Source organism: Peromyscus leucopus, chromosome 17 (assembly GCF_004664715.2).
Source record: "Peromyscus leucopus breed LL Stock chromosome 17, UCI_PerLeu_2.1, whole genome shotgun sequence".
Taxonomy (NCBI): Eukaryota; Metazoa; Chordata; class Mammalia; order Rodentia; family Cricetidae; genus Peromyscus; species Peromyscus leucopus.
Genome location: NC_051077.1, coordinates 1,661,963 through 1,681,076, shown reverse-complemented (window position 1 = coordinate 1,681,076; position 19,114 = coordinate 1,661,963).

Here is a 19,114-nt window from a genome sequence, read left to right as displayed (position 1 = left end):
ATCTTCTGGCTAAGTGGCTACATTTCTGTTCCAGACACAAACAAAGCATTAGAATAGTGTGAAGTCTGCTGAGGGCGAGCTCCTCTGTGTCGGCAGCTGCCTTGGAAGGAGCGCTAACCACCCGCCGCTGCAATCCCTGTGTCTTTATCACCGACAGACACAAGCCTCGTTTTTTGTCCATTTTCCTGGTTACACACGAGAGTTAGGTAGCCTTAGCTACCCAGGAGCAGTAGCCCCAACCAGTTTCCCATCCTGCGGTCCCATGCCTGTTCAGAAAGGGGCAGTACAACCAACCACGCTGCTCAAGCCGGAAGTTACTGCTTTCCTTAGTGATGAATTTGAAAACGAATGGAGAACATATTCGTTAAGATTTTTAAATCCTTTTAGACTGGGTCTGAGCTTATTGGTAGGACAGAAGATAGCTACATAGATTGACTGTCGAGTGGCCTAAGAAATCCAGGCCTAGGCAGACCTAGGAGACTGCAGACGTTAGGAGCCAATAGACTGGAGAATCACAGGCCATTGACTACACCCGGTCATTTTTTAGCAAAAGTCCCTAAGCTGCTAAATGCTCACTTGAGTACATGTTAGCTTCAAACGATTGTTGGGAAGGGACCCTAGAAAGTAGCACTGCTCACAGCTGAGTATTCTCAGGTGCTTCCCTGGGCGCTTCTGGTGTCCAAGGTGAGTGAGCACTCGGTCAGATTTCCTTGACATTTTGTAAGTCCCTGCTACAACACTGAGTGGAGCGGATGTCCTTCTCAGGGTGGGTGTGACACCAGCTGCAGCGTCAGCCCCCCTCACTCCAGCCTGAGCCACCTGGAGGAGTGCACTAGCCAGCCCCGACTCACCTGAGCCAGATCTCTCCTCAAACAGGCTGATATAGATAGATCATAGATGACTGGCAGACAAATGGTAGATTCTGGACTGATGATGTTAGATAACCCATACGGACATCTAGGGATGTACAGATAGATAAAGATCCTTTACTATTATTGGATATTCGGTGACTCTATTTCTTTGGAGAACACTAACACAGCCGGTGATACAGCATGGTGTCTGGCTGGTAAAATGTGTCTTCTTTGGGCTCCCTTCCCGTGTGACCGTTTTCCAGGGTCCCCTCAGAAATCCCTCTGTCAGTCCCAATTCATAGGGCTTCAATGCAGGCTAGGGACTAGTCACAAGCCGTCTAAATGAGGAGATGGGAAGCTACAGTGTGGGTGCAGTGATGAGCGAGCCGGTGACCTGTGGACATCGATGTAATCCCACTGGGTCCTGGGTTCATTTCCTGGGACTGCTGTAGTCTTCAGGAAGTAGAGTAGCTCCACACAACAGCAGAAATATGTTCTATCAGAGTTCAGAGGTTGAAAACGTTTGAGGTGGAGTGTCTGTCTGCAGTGCTGGTTCCTCCTAGAAGTGGGAGGATCTGCCCCGCCTCCTGCCTCTGCTGGGGCCACCAGTCTTGGGGCATCCTTCCTCGGTTCGCACCTCAACTTTCCAATCTCCAACCTTCCTTCTCATGGCATGCACTTCCTTTCTATACCTACATCTAGATGTCCCTCTTCTTGTAAGGATGCCAGTCACAGGGTTTGGGGCCACCCTCCCTGACCCAGGATGACTTCATCTTGACTTGATGACATCTATAAAGACCCTACTCGCCCGCTCCTGTTGCTCACCAGTTTCAGCATCATGAGCTGCAGAGGCGCATTCTGGATGTGTGGAATCTGAGAGACATGCCAGTGTTATTTCCTCTTGCTTGTGCCTTTTCATGCCTGCTCCAGGATGCTCACATTTATGGACATCCGGTCACTGACATCACAGCTTTTTTTTATAATTTATTTTTTATTTTATGTTCATTGGTGTTTCACCTACATGTATGTCTGTGTGAGGGTGTCAGAAGGCCTGGAACTGGAGTTACAGACAATTGTGAGCTGCCCCATGTGGGTGCTGGGAATTGAACCCGGGTCCTCTGGAAGAACAGCCAGGGCTCTCAACCGCTGAGCCATCTCTCCAGCCCCCGACATCACAGCTTTTGTTCCTTACCTGCCTTTCAAAAGTATTTTGCACCTGAGCATGAGCCTGTAATCCTAGTGCTTGGGAGGAAGAGGCAAGAAGATCCCTAGTTCAAAGGCAACCTGGCTACACATCAAGGCCCTATCTCCAAAAAAAAAAAAAAGACTGTTTAGTAGCAATTGCCTAAGAAAATAGAAATTTTATCTCCTCTCCTGAGCAGAGGGCAAATTTTCTGGCTAGCCAGCAGATTAAAAAACCATGTCTTCCTGTGGGACAAAGTTTGGGCATGTTTGTGTATCCTGTAAGGACTGTTTCCAGAGCTCAGGGACCCTCATCTGTAACACAAGACCACCATGTGCAGCATCTCCCTGCCCCACTCCAACTCTGAAGACTCAGGATGGAGAGGCAAGATGCAAATTTTAAGCCCCTCCCATCTACAGAGAATGACTCTAAGGTCCTCTGTCCAAAGCCCAGGAGTCACACTGCTCCTACCAGCAGCTAGAATGCTGGGTAACCGCCAGGATGGACAGGGAGGATGAACTCTCAGTCCCCTGCTGCTCTTCATGGTGCCTCACTTGTTCCAAGAATAACACCCCATCCCTTCCCCCTCCCATTCTGCTCTCACTCCCTCTGGAGAGAACCATCACCGTCCCATGAGTTCTATAAGAGAATGCTTCCAAAGGGAGTGCTAATTTCCCTCTGGTTCTCTCCTTAACCACAGTGCTACAGAATAATGTGTTTCTTAATAGCCAAGAACTTGAGGCTGCTGGCCACCGACGTGATCTGAAGAACTGAGCCTGTAAATACCACTTTCCAAAACTGGTCTGTGAACACATGAGTGCATGCTCGCTGTTCAAGAGAATGCATGTTACATAAGCTTTTGTGCCTAAAGCAGAAAAGATCTTCTGTGAAACACTTGTACGCTCACAGTATGTATCAAGAATAGTTTCCATGCACCCCACACCCAGGACGTCCAACCATAACCACCCACACAACCAGAGCACATTTTCAAGACAAGCCTCTGGAGGTGGGAAGCTAGTAACTGAACCAAATGTATAATGTGGCTCCCTCCAGACTTTGACAGACATCGTGTGTAAGGGGGAAGCGGTGAGAGAGGGAGGGAGGTGTGGACAATGCATGGTGTATGCATGGTGTGTGGGGGAGGGCTGTGGTATGGTGTGTACAGTATGGGGGATTTGTGCGTGCGTGCCTATGGTGCGGGGAGTGCATGTATGATGTGTGTGTAGTATCGGTGCATGCTGTGAGCCCTTGGGTGTGTATGTGTATGGCCTGAGATGAGTGTGGGCTGGGGGGTGTGTGGTCCATGGATACACTCATGTGGCCACCACCACAAGGTGGCTGTAGCCCTGTTTGAACCACATGGGCTCCCTGGAGCTCAGCTGTAACGTATACTCTGCCTGCTGAGTTTCTAAGTCCTTTCTGGTCCCTCTGCCTTTTAAAAAATCTCTTCTGTGTGAGTTCTCAAGGGCTTATTTTTAAATCAAGTTCTCTGCAAATTCCAAATTGATTTGGAGATGTATGTGTATCTGGCGTGCAGTTTGTCTGTCTTCATTTGCTGCACCGTAAGCTCATTCCTAATGCTCACTTCTATCCTGATTTTCCATCTTTAACTTCAGCGAATCTGGTGTTTTGTCTTCATTCTGTACTCATCTGATAACTCGGGGACCAAGACCAAATCACAGTGCCCAACCTTTTTCATCACCGTGTTAGGCTGAACTGGGAGATTACCGGGGCCTTTTCATTAGGCCTAACTGACAGCTTCTGGGTTGTTTTTATGTTTGTTGTTTTATTGTGACACAAGATCTCTCCACGAAGCCTTGGCTGTCCTGGAACTCACTATGTAGACCAGGCTGGCCTTGTAGAGATCCGCCTGCCTCTGCCTCTCTAGTGCTGGGATTAAAGGTGTGTGCCACCATGCCTGGCCAATTTTTTAAGATTTATTATTGTTATTGTTATGTGTGTGCATGTGAGTGAAAAGCCCACAGAGGCCAGAAAGGAGTATCAGGATCCTGGAGCAGGAATCACAGGCATTGTTAGCCCCCCTGACATCAGTGCTGGGAACTGAACTCTGGTCCTCTACACGAGCGATCTCTCTTAACCGATGAGCTGTCTCTCCAGCCCCATAAATGACTATTTCTGTCATTTGTCCTAGGCAGCAATAAAATGAGTTATGTTTGAGAAGTTTTCCTTCTTAAACATCTTCGTTTACTTGGATGTGATTTCACAAGGAGAAGCATGTTCAAATGACCTACGTTCCGTCTTTGTGGCACATTCTTGAAAGAATATACATCCAATGAGCAAGGGCTTGGAAAATTGGAACCTGGTTTTAGAAGTTACAACTTAAAGAGGATCCAACACTCCCTTAAAAAAAACATGGCTTCCTGGGCTCGTCCGAGAACTAAATTTAATGTCTAGTCTGCCTAGACGGTGTTAGCAAATGTGTGTGTAGCGGGAGCCCTGCCCTCCCTCCACCACAGAACCAGCCGTGGTGGATGGACGGAGCTCCAGCTCGGGGGACCCGGGGACAGAGTGAGACGGTGGGTTCAAAGAAGAGACAAGAAGACTGGGAGTGGATGGCCTGGTCATGTGATAGTCACTCATCGGGATTAAAAAGAAGTGAGAGGTCAGAAGTGAGGGTGGCCAGGCAGGACCCTGGAAAGGGCTGGATGGAGACAGACGGCAGTGACGGAGGTGAGTGTGGGCTCCTGGGTGCTTCTAGGACGAGGCTGACAATAAGGCAGGAATGAAATACAGGGATTAACGAGCCGGCGTGTCTTCAAGCAGCATCGTTGTCTTTTATTTTAATTCACTGCTGAGAATCAAATCCCAAGGCCTTGGGATGCTCTCCCACTGAGCTACACCCCAGCCCAGCATTGTTGCTCAGCATGGGAAAGCATATTGTTGGGAAAGAGCTTGGAAAATGAAAGCAGTGGTTTTATGGATCGTGGTGAAATCAGTAAAATACAAAGCATGCTAAATACGTGTGCATCACACCAGAGCAAACCGTCCATACCACAACTGCAGCCACATGCAGAAGAGGGTCAGAAGGGACCATGGCCACATAGTGAGGTGTCCCGTTAAGGATGGAGAATGGGGGGCTATTCTCTCTCCCCCCCCCCATACTCTGTTTCTCAGTTGCTCTTTTAAGATAAGGTCTACATAGTTAAGACTCCTCCCGCTCTCCAGTGCTGGGTTTGCAGACATGCACCTCTCCAGTGCTGGGTTTGCAGGCATGCACCTCTCCAGTGCTGGGTTTGCAGGCATGCACCTCTCCAGTGCTGGAGCAAGAACCCAGGACTCCAAGCGTGCCAGACAAGCACTCTGCTGACTTGGCTACATCCTCAACGTCTGCTATTATAAAACCTGGTACAAATAGTCAGACAGCCTCTCCAGAAGATCTGTGCCTCCAGGTCCTCCAGCCTAGGTAAGGTGCTGGCAAGTCCACCAGAGAGAACACACACCACCACCACAACCACCACATTCCTGTGTCCCATTGCAGCTTCAAGCTTTACAAGAAACTTTGTTGCTTCCCTGGGCGATGGTGGTGGACAGTCTGTCGGTGGTGTCTGCGAATGCAGAACCCCAGCCGCAAACCTGGCCAGGGCAGCGGGCTAAAGCACTGGGACAAACCTCAGCTGCTTCCCTGTTGCTTCCTAGGTGCTCAGCATCTACTCCAGGACTACAGTCCTATTAACACCCTGCTGCTTAGGGACCCCCTTCTAGAACAGGATCTGAGGATGCTACACAATGAGGCTCTGCCAGCCTCACTTGTGCTGACCTCCAGGCCAAACAGGAATCCGGAGAGCCAAGACAGCCCTGATCAAAAGGTCTGCACATCACTGTGGCTCCTTTCTTCCACATCAATGTTCCACCCTATCCAGCCAGGGGTGGGTGGTGGGACACCCCCCCCCCAAAAAAAAAAACTGTATCCCAGTTGGGTACAGGTACCTTGGCTGCCTTGGGAACAGCACACACCAAGGAAGGTGATGAGGCTGGGTTGGGAATGCTCATAGACCGAGGGGCTTGACGTGACCCTGTAGAGGGTTCACAAGAATGGCCTCAGGTGGACATCGGGAGAGGTGCAATGGCTTCTAAAGGGGAACTGGGGGCCTCTCTCGTGCCCAGAGGCTTCCTAACTCAGTGGAATTCATCTCGCTATCACAGGAACCCACCCATGAGGACAGTGAGAAGACTCAAAGGTTCAGCTAGTGGAATGTTCGGATAGGATGAGAAGTCAGCACACAGCAGAAGATGAGACTCGATGACTTGCATTCCAGGACTGGGACACAGCCAGGAACACAGGCTTAGCTTCTGGGGACTCTGGAAAGGGACAGTATGTGACACCTGCTGAGGACAGATCTCAGATACTAGCTAGAGCTACCTCAAGGATATATCTTCACATACCTGCCCAAAAGAAGTTTTGATCTGGAAGTTCCAACCCCCATTGAGGCTTCGGTAACTGTCACGCCTACAAGGCGGGGCTGAGAGAGGACCCTGAAGACCGGAGATCCAGATGCTGGGCTCTCTTGGTTCCGGGACCCTCAACACTGGAGGTAGACCGAGCAGAGTTCTCCAGAGAACACTGCCGGACTGCGCTACGCCTTTCCCTGACCCTGTTACCTTGTGAGTTACCTCACAAAATAAACCTCCCTTTTAACTACATGGAGTGGCCTTAATAATGTCACCAATAGAAGGCCCTCTCCTGAGGCCACTGCACAGCGTCTCCTCCCAAGAGGGCAGCCACGCTGGAAAAAGGCTCCCAGGGCAAGCTCCACACCCACCGAACTCTTTACAGTGATCCGATGATCGGGACGGTACCGAGGTCTCTTGCCAATCCCGTGCACAGAGCCCACCTCTTCCCACACTTTCGTCAGGGTCTAGTTTGCAGCTTGGAAAATGTTTCAATAGTAGGTTTTACCACTTGCACTGGTTGGCTAAGGCAGCCGAAACAAGGTGCCACAGATGGAGGGATTTAAATAACATGCTTTTATTTCACATAGTTCTAGAGGTCCGGAGTACATAATTAGATGCCAGCATGGAGGTGAGGGGGTCCAGGTAAGACCCTTCCTGGGTGCAGATGGTGCCTTGGCACTCTGTGTGGTGGGCTTCAGGCTGCAGATCTGGGCTGTTGCCCAGCACTTACAGCGACCACCAATACACACAGCTCCAGTTGCTGTGGTCTGAAGCGGTCCCACCCTCCCTTCCGCTCCATCAACTCCATCACCTTCCTGAACGTGCAGAGTGGCCACAAGCTGACCCGGTGCTTCTGTCTGGTGGCCAATAATGAGATCAAGATGGATCAGATGTTCCCCTGTGGGGTTTCAGCTGCTTCTGATGTTTCCTCATTGGCCAGTGGGCCAGGGACTCAGCCTTGTTCTCAAGTGTCACAGACAGGCATGAGCAGGGACAGGCAGCAGTACCCAGGTGTCCACCTCCAGGCTGGTGACTTTGGAGTGATCACTGGGAAGAGACAGTGTAGCCAGGGACACTGAAAGTCGCGGGCTTGGCATTGCTTATTGTTACGTGTCAAGAGGTAACGTTCTCAAACCCCGACTGACACCTGCCCAGAGGTCAGACATATCTGGACAGATGGGTAATATTCCCTTGTGACTGAGATAAAATGCTCACTGTGGGAATTGTATTCCACGGCAATAAGGGATCATGGGTGATTCCAGAAATAAAAATCCAAGGAATTAAAAGGCATGATGATGTGAAAGGAAGAAGAGAATGTTATGATTGTTTGTATAATAAAACAACAAGCCAACAGGGTACATACAGGATATCTGTGGAGGGAGGACCATAACAGAGCAATCAACTTTATTTATAAACACCAATAATAACAACTGAAAACAAACAAAAGATGTTATCATTGTTAAAATAAAAATAAGTGTAGAAGATGTGAAGACATCATTAAAAATACAACACGAAACAAGTTGAAATTAATTTATATTTTTTTGTGTATGAACGTTTCGCCAGTGTGTAAGTCTGCACACCACATGTGTCTCTGGTGTCCTAGGAGGCCAGAAGAGGGTACTGGATCCCTTGAAACTGGAGTCACAGGCAGTTGTGAGCCACCAGGTAGGTGCTGGGGACTGAACCTGGGTCTTCTGTAAGAGCAGGCAGTGTTCTTAAGCGCTGAGCCAATGTTCCAGCCCCACAAGGTGAAATTAAAATGTACCTCAGGGCAAGCAAATGACTCAGTCAGTAAAGGTGATTGTTAGCAAGCCTGGTGACCTGAAATCTACTTCCGGGAACCACACAGCGGAAGGAGAAAACTGACTCTGGAAGGGTGCCTGTGTGCCATGTGCACACACACGTGTACACACACACATGTACACACACACACACACACACACACACACACACACACGGGGGGGGGGGGGGGTAGATGGAGCCTAATTTAAAAAGTAGTAAAAAGATAACTCAATTGAGAATTCTGTCATGAAAGTGCCCTTGTCCCCAGACTGGCCCACATAATCAGTGCAACTCCAAAAGAATGCCGGTTGGCACGCTGATTGTGAGAGTTGTAAGATGAGGGAGTGTACAAACAGCCATAGCACACCCAAGGGAGACCGTGGTGTGTCAAGACTGCCCCAAAGCTGTGAGTTCTAGGGAAGCAGGGCTCAAGGCAAACTTCAATCAATGGGCCTGGGTGGAGGTCTCAGAACCACGCCCACGAATGGCTCCTGGCTTACCAGAGAGCCACATCCAAGGTCAGTGGAGAAAGGAAGTCATGGGTGATCAGCAATGACATTCTATATGCAATCAAGGCCCCACTTCATTCCTCAGACGAAAGTCAAAATTCCTGATGGGTTTAGAGCACACCAGCAACGGGAAGATCCAAAACTCAAAGAGTGAAATCCGGCCGGCTCCAGAATTAGAAAACAGCTATTAAAAAAAAAAAAAAAAAAAAAAAAGACATTTGGGAATAATCCCGGAAAATTGAATATGAAAAATACATTATATAATGTTATTGAATTAAAGCAATGTTCATGACAGATATCCTCAGGAGAGAGTATTCTTAGAAAATGCACCCTTGGGATGTGGCATGGAGCTCTGGGTGCTGGCTGGCATGTACCTAACTGTCTCCAAGGGGACAGGCATGCGGTGACAACATGCTTTCTGGAATCTAGGTGGAGGGTGCGTGCTGTTCACTGTACAATTCTTTTTAACTTTCCTTTACCTTTGAAAGTTTCCAGTAGAAGAAATACAGGAGTTCAAATGGATGGCTAAAGAACCGCTCTGCTCCTGTGGTCGAACCCTTACAAAGCAATAAAGCACAAGTGATGCCCAGTCATTACGCGGGTGCTGGCAAGTTTCATGTCAGCGTGGCACAAGCTAGAGTCATTTGGGAAGAAGGAACCTCAATTGAGAAAATGCCCCTACCAGACTGGCCTGTAGGCAAGCCTATGGGGCATTCTCTTGATTGATGATGGATGTGTGAGGGCCCAGCTCGCTGTGGGCAATGCCATCCCAGGCTGGCAGTCCCTGGTGTGATAAGAAAGCAGGCTGCTGGCCGCGTGTGGTGGCTTGCACCTTTGATCCCAGCACTCAGGAGGCAGAGTCAGGTGGATCTCTGTGAGTTTGAAGCCAGCCTGGTGTACAGAGAGAGTTCCAAGACAGCCAGGGCTGTCACACAGAGAAACCCCATCTGGGGGGGCTAGGGGAAGCAGGCTGAACAAGCCATAAAGAGCAAACCAGCAGACAGCACTCATCCATGGCCTTTGCTTCAGTTCCTGCCTTGAGTTCCTGCCCTGACCTCCTCGGAAGATGGATTGTGCAGCGGAACTGTAAGCTAAAATAAACCCATTAGTTCCCAAATTGCCTTTGGTTGCGGTGTTTTTATCACAGCAATAGAAACACCAACTGAGACATTCGTATACAATACCAGGGGCTGAATAAATCCCAATAAAAAGCCAAGGATCAACACCTCAGCACACGCAGCATAGTTTAAAGCTCGCGGTGGTTATTGGAGGCTTATGTGAACAGCGAGAGAACAGTAGATGCTAATGGTGGGGTGGGGTCCCCCCAGGTGTGTTACCACTTAGCCTTTATTCACTGGCTTCCCCTTTGCATTGGAATTCCTACTATGGTGAAAACATGGGCCAAATACACTCCTGAACTGTTGCTTAGTGAACCCCTAAAATAAAAAGAAGGAATGGGAAATGACGGGCCAGGACAGCTGGGTGTGACTCTGGGCCAGTTGCTCAATAGAGAGCGAAAGGACACTGCTCACTATCAGATCTGCTGAGCCAAAATGTGTGCAGCTCACACTAGGAGTGCGGCAAACACTCCTAGCCTCGGGCTGCTCTTGGCCCAGCTGCAGTGACTGTCCTTGCCTGTCCCTTAGGGCGAACCTTCCAGAGGGACAAGGGCTGTTACCTGCTTTGTGTGCCCCACCAGAAGAGCATTCCGAGTCCAGATGGCCTAGCCAAGGTGCCGGGGACAAGGACAGAACAACGCTCAAGCCTGCTGTGGCCCTTGGAGCTGACTTCAGGAACCTCTTGGGACTAGGTTCCCCTGTGAAATCAGCAGGGGCCCAGGAAGAGGGGTCTGTGTTCTTCCCTCTCCATCCATCCTAGTGTTCTGACCAGTCTCCGCTCAACACACGTGTGCATGCTTGCGTGTGTGTACGTACACGTACACACATGCACACATACACACACACACACACACACATACACAGAGAGAGAGAGAGAGAGAGAGAGAGAGAGAGAGAGAGAGAGAGAGAGAGAGAGAGAGGAGGCATTTCCCTTAAGAACGGCCTTGTCAAGCCGGACGTAGTGGTACAAGCCTTTAATCTCAGCACTCAAGAGGCAGAGGTAGGTAGATTTCTGTGAATTCGAGGCAGCCTGGTCTACAGAGTGAATCCCAGGACAGCCAGGATTGTTACACAGGAAACTTGGTCTTGAAAAATGAAAAAAAGAAGAAGAAAAGAATGACCTTGCCAACAGGCCTCAGGGAACATGCCTGATGCCCTAGTGCCTTGACTGACATTGTAAGTAGGAGCCTGTTCCCCCCGAGACATCCTAGTCACTGAGGGTCGGAGTCAGCCACCTCTGCCACCTTGGCCTAGATTACATCACAGGAAAGCAGGGGAAGCTGGGACCTATACATGGTCAAGCCTGGTAACCCTTTGAATTCTTGGTTTGAAAGATCCTGTGGATTTTTTTATGGCTTTTGAGAGAAACTTAGCTTTAAAAAAAGAAAGAAAAAAAAAAAAACCTAACCCTTGACCCCAGAATGAAAGTTCTGGGGAAAGGCCTGGAGGCAGGAGGCTGGTGATGGAGCCTGATTGGGAACTGCTTCCTGGTGACTCACGGACCAGAGATCCTTGCCTTAAGCACACAGGCTGCTGGACCAGATGTAAAATGGGAATGTCTTTATAACCAGGGAGACTTGGCTTTTCTCCAGGCCACACTAGGGGCTGGGGGAGAATTTAGAGGCATGTGAGAAGGTTGATTTGAAGTGAAGGGCCTCAAGCTCAGAGAGCTTTCTTGAGAAATATTTGAGAGTGTCTTGCTTCCTGTAGTTCTGTCTCAGTGCTGCCTCTGAGAGCCCCAGGCTCTGGGCAGGTAGGTCACACCTTCCAGACGTGGAAGTGACTCCCTCGCTGTCTATCCTGGATCCCTCCTCCCAGCCCCTGGAGTTTGGTACAGGAGAAAATGTGAATCTGGCAGGGTTTCAACCAGAAAGCAGAAGTCTAGTGAGCCAAAGCTTCCAAGAGACCGCACGGTATCTGGGCACAACACAAAGCCCATATTAAAAGACTTAGGTTCCTCGGGGCTGGGAGACAATGTGGTCTGAAAAGTGATTGCCATGCAAGCATGATGGCCGGAGTTCAATCCACAGAAAAGGCTGGGCGTGGTGCTGCACACCTGTAACCCCAGGACCAGGGAGGCCAAGACAAGCGGGTCCCTGGGCTCTTTGGCCCATCAGCCTAGCCCACTTAATGAGTTTCAAACCAGTGAGAGACCTTGCCTCACAAACCAAGGTGGATGGTGACCCAAGAAACATAATCAAGGCTGACCTCTGGCTTCTATATGTACATGTGCACACACATGTACACCTACATACACGTGAACACACATACACATCTACAGAGAGTTCCATTTTGATTCAGATGTACAAGAAGACAAAAACCAACTGCTCCAGCATCTACCCCAAAACCCTACTCCATGAATTTAGATGGTATGACTTAACAGTCAATTTATTCATGGTTTGAGTATCTCTTCCAAACTCCAGATAATGGAATTTCACAATGGAAAAAGTGGGAGCAGGTCATGAGTGCTCCCCTTCTGAAGGGATTGAGACTCTTGTAATAGACTTTGTGCCAATGCACCTGCCACTCTTCCTGATGGGATGGGGTGCTCCATGCTGTGAGGATGGGATGGGGTGCTCCGTCCTGTGAGGATGGGATGGGGTGTTCTGTCCTGTGAGGATGGGATGGGGTGTCCTGTCCTGTGAGGATGGGATGGGGTGCTCCGTCCTGTGAGGATGGGATGGGGTGCTCCGTCCTGTGAGGATGGGATGGGGTGCTCCGTCCTGTGAGGATGGGATGGGGTGCTCCGTCCTGTGAGGATGGGGTGGGGTGCTCCGTCCTGTGAGGATGGGGTGGGGTATCCTGTCCTGTGAGGATGGGGTGGGGTGCTCCGTCCTGTGAGGATGGGATGGGGTGTCCTGTCCTGTGAGGATGGGGTGGGGTGCTCCGTCCTGTGAGGATGGGATGGGGTGCTCTGTCCTGTGAGGATGGGATGGGGTGCTCCGTCCTGTGAGGATGGGATGGGGTGCTCCGTCCTGTGAGGACACAGTACTCCAAGACCATCTTGAGCAAGGCTAAGGCTTCACTGGACAGTGGGCCTGCTTGATCTCCAGCTTTCCAGCCTCAGAGCTGTGGGTAATAACTGTCTGTTCTTTATTGATTATGTGTCTGTCCTATTTTGTCACAGTGGTACAAATAGACTAAAGCAAAGCAGATGCTTGACTTTAGGACAGATGGCAGACTGTCTGCCTCGCGTCCACAAAGCCCTGGGTCCCATCCCGTCCCTGAGGAGAGCACACATGGCAATGCATGCAGTCATCCCAGCACTCCGAGGTACAGACAGAAGGACCCACAGTTCAGAGTCATCCTCAGATACAGAACAAGTTGACATCGTTCCTCAAAAACCAGAGAAAACACCGGATAACTCTAGAGAGATTCAACTAGTTAAAAAAAAAAAAAAACTAATACCTGTTTATAAAATATGTTAGAAAACATTTAACTTCATGAAGTGCACATCATTTCCTAAAATAGTTCCTGCTGATAATCGTAACCCCTTGATCAAGTGTCCACCCTAGTCAGTCAAGTTAGCAGAGAAGCTGTGGTCCTCCTCACCTCAGCAGATGGAGGAGAGAGGCCTGAGAGGAAACGACAGGCACAGGACGCCACAGGGGGGTGGGGGGAACTATGTGGCTCCTGACACCCTGAGCTCCCTTCTGCATCCCGGCAGAGACATCCCGACAGGTGGCTGCAGGAGGGGACCCAGCCGCTCACCGGGAGGAGCTGGAGAGAGCTATGTCCCAGTTAAAGATGTTTCCCTAATGTTCTGACTATGGACTAAGATCTCCACACAGATCCATCAAGTAAAACAGGGTTGCTACCTCTAAAACAGATATGATTTTAAAAAAAAAAAAAAAAAAAAAAAAAAAAAACTCTTCAGGGAGACTGGAAGTATGGCTCAGGGGTGCCGCTCTCGCTGAGGACCGAGTCTGGCCCTCAGCACCCATGCCAAGCAGTCCACAACTGTCTGCACCTCCAGCTCCAAGGGACCCAACACTCTTTTCTGTCCTCCGCAGGAACCAACCCCGTCACATACACATAAATAAAAATAAATCTCTAAAACAAAGCAAATATACAAAAATTCTAAAGTGGGTAAAGGTGCCTGCCACCAAGGCTGACGGCCTGAGTTCAATCCCCAGGACTGACAGGGCAGAAGGAAAGGACCAGCTCCCACAAGCTGTGGTCTGACCTCCACACACACCTTGCAGCACACACATACACAAAACAAATAAAAATCTGGAAAGCAGCCGCCCCACCTTTGCAAAGCTGTGGATCTTTCAAGCGAACAGGCCTTTGGGTGCTTCCCACAGTCAAACCCAGATGGATTGCATTAGGACGACTTGTGGTTTGTGATGAAATAGATGATCTTTATAAGAACAGTGTAGGACAATAGTGAGACACAAAAGGATGTGTGCATTGCAACATTCATATAAGATTCTCTGGGGGAATCTGTGCTGAATTGTTAGCAAGGATACGAGGGAGTTCAAAGTATTTTAAAGTTCCGTGGTGCGCTAGCTTGCTTTCTGTGGCTGTGACAAACACTGACCAAAAGTAACCTGGAGAAGGAAATGGTTTATTTGGCTTACAGGTTACGGTCCATCGTTGAGGGAAACCAAGGCAGGAACCTGGAGGCAGGAACTGAAGCAGAAACCATGGAGGAATGCTGATTACTGTCTTGCTTCCTCTGACTTGCTCAACTACCTACTTCCCACATCCCAGGACTACCTGCCTGTAACCAGGTTTCCCACAGAGACTTATTATTAATTATGAAAGCTTGGCCTGTAGCTTTCACTTGTTCCTAACTAGCTCTTATAACTTAAACTAACCCATTTATTTTAATCTACATTCTGTTACATGCCTCATTACCTCATCTACACTGCACAGTCTGCTTCCTCCACATCTGGCTGGCAAACCCGCCTTCTTCCCAGAATTCTCTCTGTCCCCACCCAACCTCTTCCTGCCCAGCTATTGGCCATTCAGGTCTTTATTAAACCAATCACAGTGACACATCTTCACACAGTGTAAAGGAATATTTTGTAACAAACAGATTTGTCCTGACTGTGGGCAAAGCAGGAAAACTCTAGCTACAGTAACACCTGCCTAGGGTTGGGCTGTGCCTCCCTCATCAATTAACAATAAATAAAATGCCCCAGCAACATGCCCACAGGTCAATCTGATGAAGTCAGTTCCTCAACTGAGATGTCCCCCTTCCCCGGCACTTCAAATTGACAGCTAAGACAAGCAAGCCCACGTGGTGAGCCAAGTGTGGTAGCTGAGAAATGTCACCTCAGCACTTTCAAGGTGGAAACAGGAAAATGGGAGTTCAAGGTCATCCTTAGCTACAGAGCAAGTTTGAGACCAGCCTGGGCTACATGAGATGCTGTCTGAATTTCCACAGCGTATGTTAGCTCAGCAAACTGGTTCTTCAAACTATTCACACGTATTTTAGAGTTCTAACTTAATTGTCAATGTGGATGGAGAGTGTGATTCATATTTAGTCACTGAAGTCTGCCGAGCCTTGCTTGGTGGCCTAGTGAAGAACTGTTTTATAAAATCGAGTGTCTGGCTGAGTAGTGGTGGCTCACATCTTTAATCCCAGCACTTGGGAGGCAGAGCCAGGTGGATCTCTGTGAGTTTGAGGTCAGCCTGGTCTACAGAGCAAGATCCAGGACAGGCACCAAAACTACACAGAGAAACCCTGGCTCAGAAAAAAAAAAAAAAAAAAAAAAAACAGTATCTGGCAAAGATGAGCATTCCAGAATTTTCAGATTATTAGGTACAGCATTCCAAATATACCTGTTAAAACAAACTCCACCGTGCGTGCTTGCGTTTTGTGTGTGTGTGTGTGTGTGTGTGTGTGTGTGTGTGTGTGTTATCTGTATCTTAGATGTCTTTATTTTCTATAACTGTGGCATCATTGTGCTGGGAACCCCTGCCATAATGAGTGATGGGTAAACTCCTGCACTTCTGTGAATTTTCACTGTGTCATTTGGGACATTCTGGGCAGGTAATGTGCAGACTAAAGTTTTTTAGTCCTGCCCGGTCCCTCCCAGGCAACAGCCAAAATATAAAATAATCACTCAGAGGCTTAATATTAATTACAAACTGTTTGTTCTGTGGCTCAGGCTTATTGATAGCTAGCTATTACATCTTAATTAACCCATTTCTATTAATCTATATACCACCACATGTCTCGTGACTTTACCTGTGTTCCATTACATCTTGCTACCCTGGTGGCTCACAGTGTCTCTCCTGACTCTGACTTTTTTCTCCCCGTATCTTTGCTTGGATTTCCTGCCTGGCTATAACCTGTCTTGTCATAGGCCAGAGTAGCTTCTTTGTTAACCAATGGTAGCAACACATGTTCACAGCATACAGAAAGACATCCCCCAGCACTCTGGCTTCTTTTCTGCCTCTCACTTGGGGTGTCTGTCTTTCCATAGGGTCTCATCGGGCATTAATTACTGTAATCTTCATCTCTAGACACTTGATCCAGGTCGTGTTTAATTATGCCGTGCCTGCACACATCCATCTGTCCATAGCTCCTTGAACAAATAGAAGTCAGTCTGTTTGTCCATCAGTTCTATCATGAGGGCCATTTATTTACTTATGATTTTAAAACACACACACACACACACACACACACACACACACACACACACACACACACCCTGTGTGCATGAGGGTATGTGGGTACCCAAAGACAACAGAAGAGGGCACCTGATCTCTGGCACTAGAGCTGCAGGGTTGTGAGCCTCCGAACAGGCGTGCTGGGGTCGGAACTCAGGTCCCCTGGAAGAACAGCACACTCTTCTCCCCCAGGACTTGTTAACAGATCACTTTCTACCCGTGGTTTCTCTTCTCTCTCTGGCTCACACTTCCCTGCTTCTTCTGTCTGGTAGCCTGGTGTTTTGATCTCAGACATGCAGCGCTGGGTGTTTCTGAACACCTGCAGTCATTCAATCCTGTGTTCTACAATTTTCCTCCTTTGTTACCCTCCACAGCCAGAACTAAACCCCAAACCCAGGATGCTTCCATCATCTCACACAGCCAGGATCCTCCATCTCACACAGCCAGGATCCTCCATCTCACACAGCCAGGATCCTCCATCTCACACAGTCAGGATGCTCCATCTCACACAGTCAGGATCCTCCATCTCACACAGTCAGGATGCTCCATCTCACACAGTCAGGATGCTCCATCTCACACAGCCAGGATCCTCCATCTCACACAGTCAGGATGCTCCATCTCACACAGTCAGGATGCTCCATCTCACACAGCCAGGATCCTCCATCTCACACAGTCAGGATGCTCCATCTCACACAGTCAGGATGCTCCATCTCACACAGTCAGGATGCTCCATCTCACACAGTCAGGATCCTCCATCTCACACAGTCAGGATCCTCCATCTCACACAGTCATGATGATGCTCCATCTCACACAGCCAGGATCCTCCATCTCACACAGTCAGGATGCCTCCATCATCTCATGCAGCCATGATGCCTCCATCATCTCACACAGCCAGGATCCTCCATCTCACACAGCCAGGATCCTCCATCTCACACAGTCAGGATGCTCCATCTCACACAGTCAGGATCCTCCATCTCACACAGTCAGGATCCTCCATCTCACACAGCCAGGATCCTCCATCTCACACAGTCAGGATCCTCCATCTCACACAGCCAGGATGCTCCATCTCACACAGTCAGGATGCTCCATCTCACACAGTCAAGATGCCTCCATCTCACACAGCCAGGATCCTCCATCTCACACAGTCAGGATCCTCCATCTCACACAGCAGACGTCCACTCTGACAGAACAGAAGCCTAGAGGTCACTCTGAGGATGAGCAGATCATGGCTGCTCTCTCCAGCACTGGGGTGGGGAAACATTTCCTCCCAAGCACATGGTGGCTGCTGCGTGTAGACCGCACTTCCCATGATGCCGTGTGGCCATGGCCTCCCGGCACTATTTATCTCCCTGTTTCTCTAGCGCCTTGTTCCTTCCAAACATTCCTGGGCATGAACTCTCAAATATTTCCCATGCCCTATTTCCTTTTCTTTTGGAATTCCAATTCCACGAATGCTAACTTTGGTATTTTCCCATAGCTCTCGCATGCTCTGGGATGACTGGCTAGGTCTACGCCCCTGTCATTCCATGTCCTGCCCGTATTTGTGGTCCTGATTCTTCTCTGCCTCCTCAAGGCTCTCCTGAGGAGCCTTTAAGGCATGCCTCCACCCCACCCCTTCTGTTGTTCTGCCCAAACCTGGCGTTTTAATCTCTCTGGAATGGGGAGGGAAGATTGGCCACAGGAGCTAGTGGGGTCTTATTTTACACACTGGTGTGCCGCTCCATGTCTGGATGGAAAGGCTAGAGCCATGAGATTCGGGTCTTCCTGACGGACCCCAGCAGCCACTAGAAGACTTTTACATCCCAGGGCCAGCCAAGGGCCCCAGAAACACAAAAGTAATTCTTTACCACTGTGGGAAATGGTATGGCGGCTGCTCAAAAACTCAGCATGGACACATCACGTGCCCAACAGTCCCCACGGTGGGTGAAGGCCGGTGTGGCTCCTCCTGTCACTGGGAGAAGGTGCCCGGGAGGAGCTGCCTGGGAGAGGAGGCGGTTATTCCGGCTCATGGCGGGAGGCTCCGGTCCATCGTGACAGGAGTGAGGCTGCTTGTCACATGGGCAAACCAGGACGTGGAGAAGGGCATGGCAGCACTCAGCTCTGTTCTAGTTGGGACTCTGTTGCTGTGGGCAACTCTCAGAGATCCGCCTGCCTCTACCTCCCAAGTACTGGGATTAAAAGTGTGTGTCACCACACCGGGCTGGGTATGATGTTAAAAGTTTAACTTTATGTTTAATTATATGTGTGTTTGTGTGTATGTGTTCACGTAAGTCGGGTGCCTGTGGAGGCCAGAGGCGTCCCTTGGAACAGGAGTTACAGGCGGTTGTGAGCCACCCAACCTGGGTTCTGGGACTCAAACTCTGGTAGAGCAGTATATGCTGTTCATGGCTAAGCCATCTCTCTAGTCCAATCTTTTTTTTTTTTTTCATTTCTTATCAATTTGCAATCTTAGGATTTGTAATCAATGAGCCATGCTGCTAACTAGCACCCAGTGTTGGTCACCAGCGGTAGGTGCATGGTTGAGTCAGTAACTGCTTGCTCTGACTTGCTCATGACATCTTTATCCCGGCAGTGAAATTTAGCAGAAAAAGTGGAACTTAGGTGGAAGTTGCCATCTGCTACGCGACACAG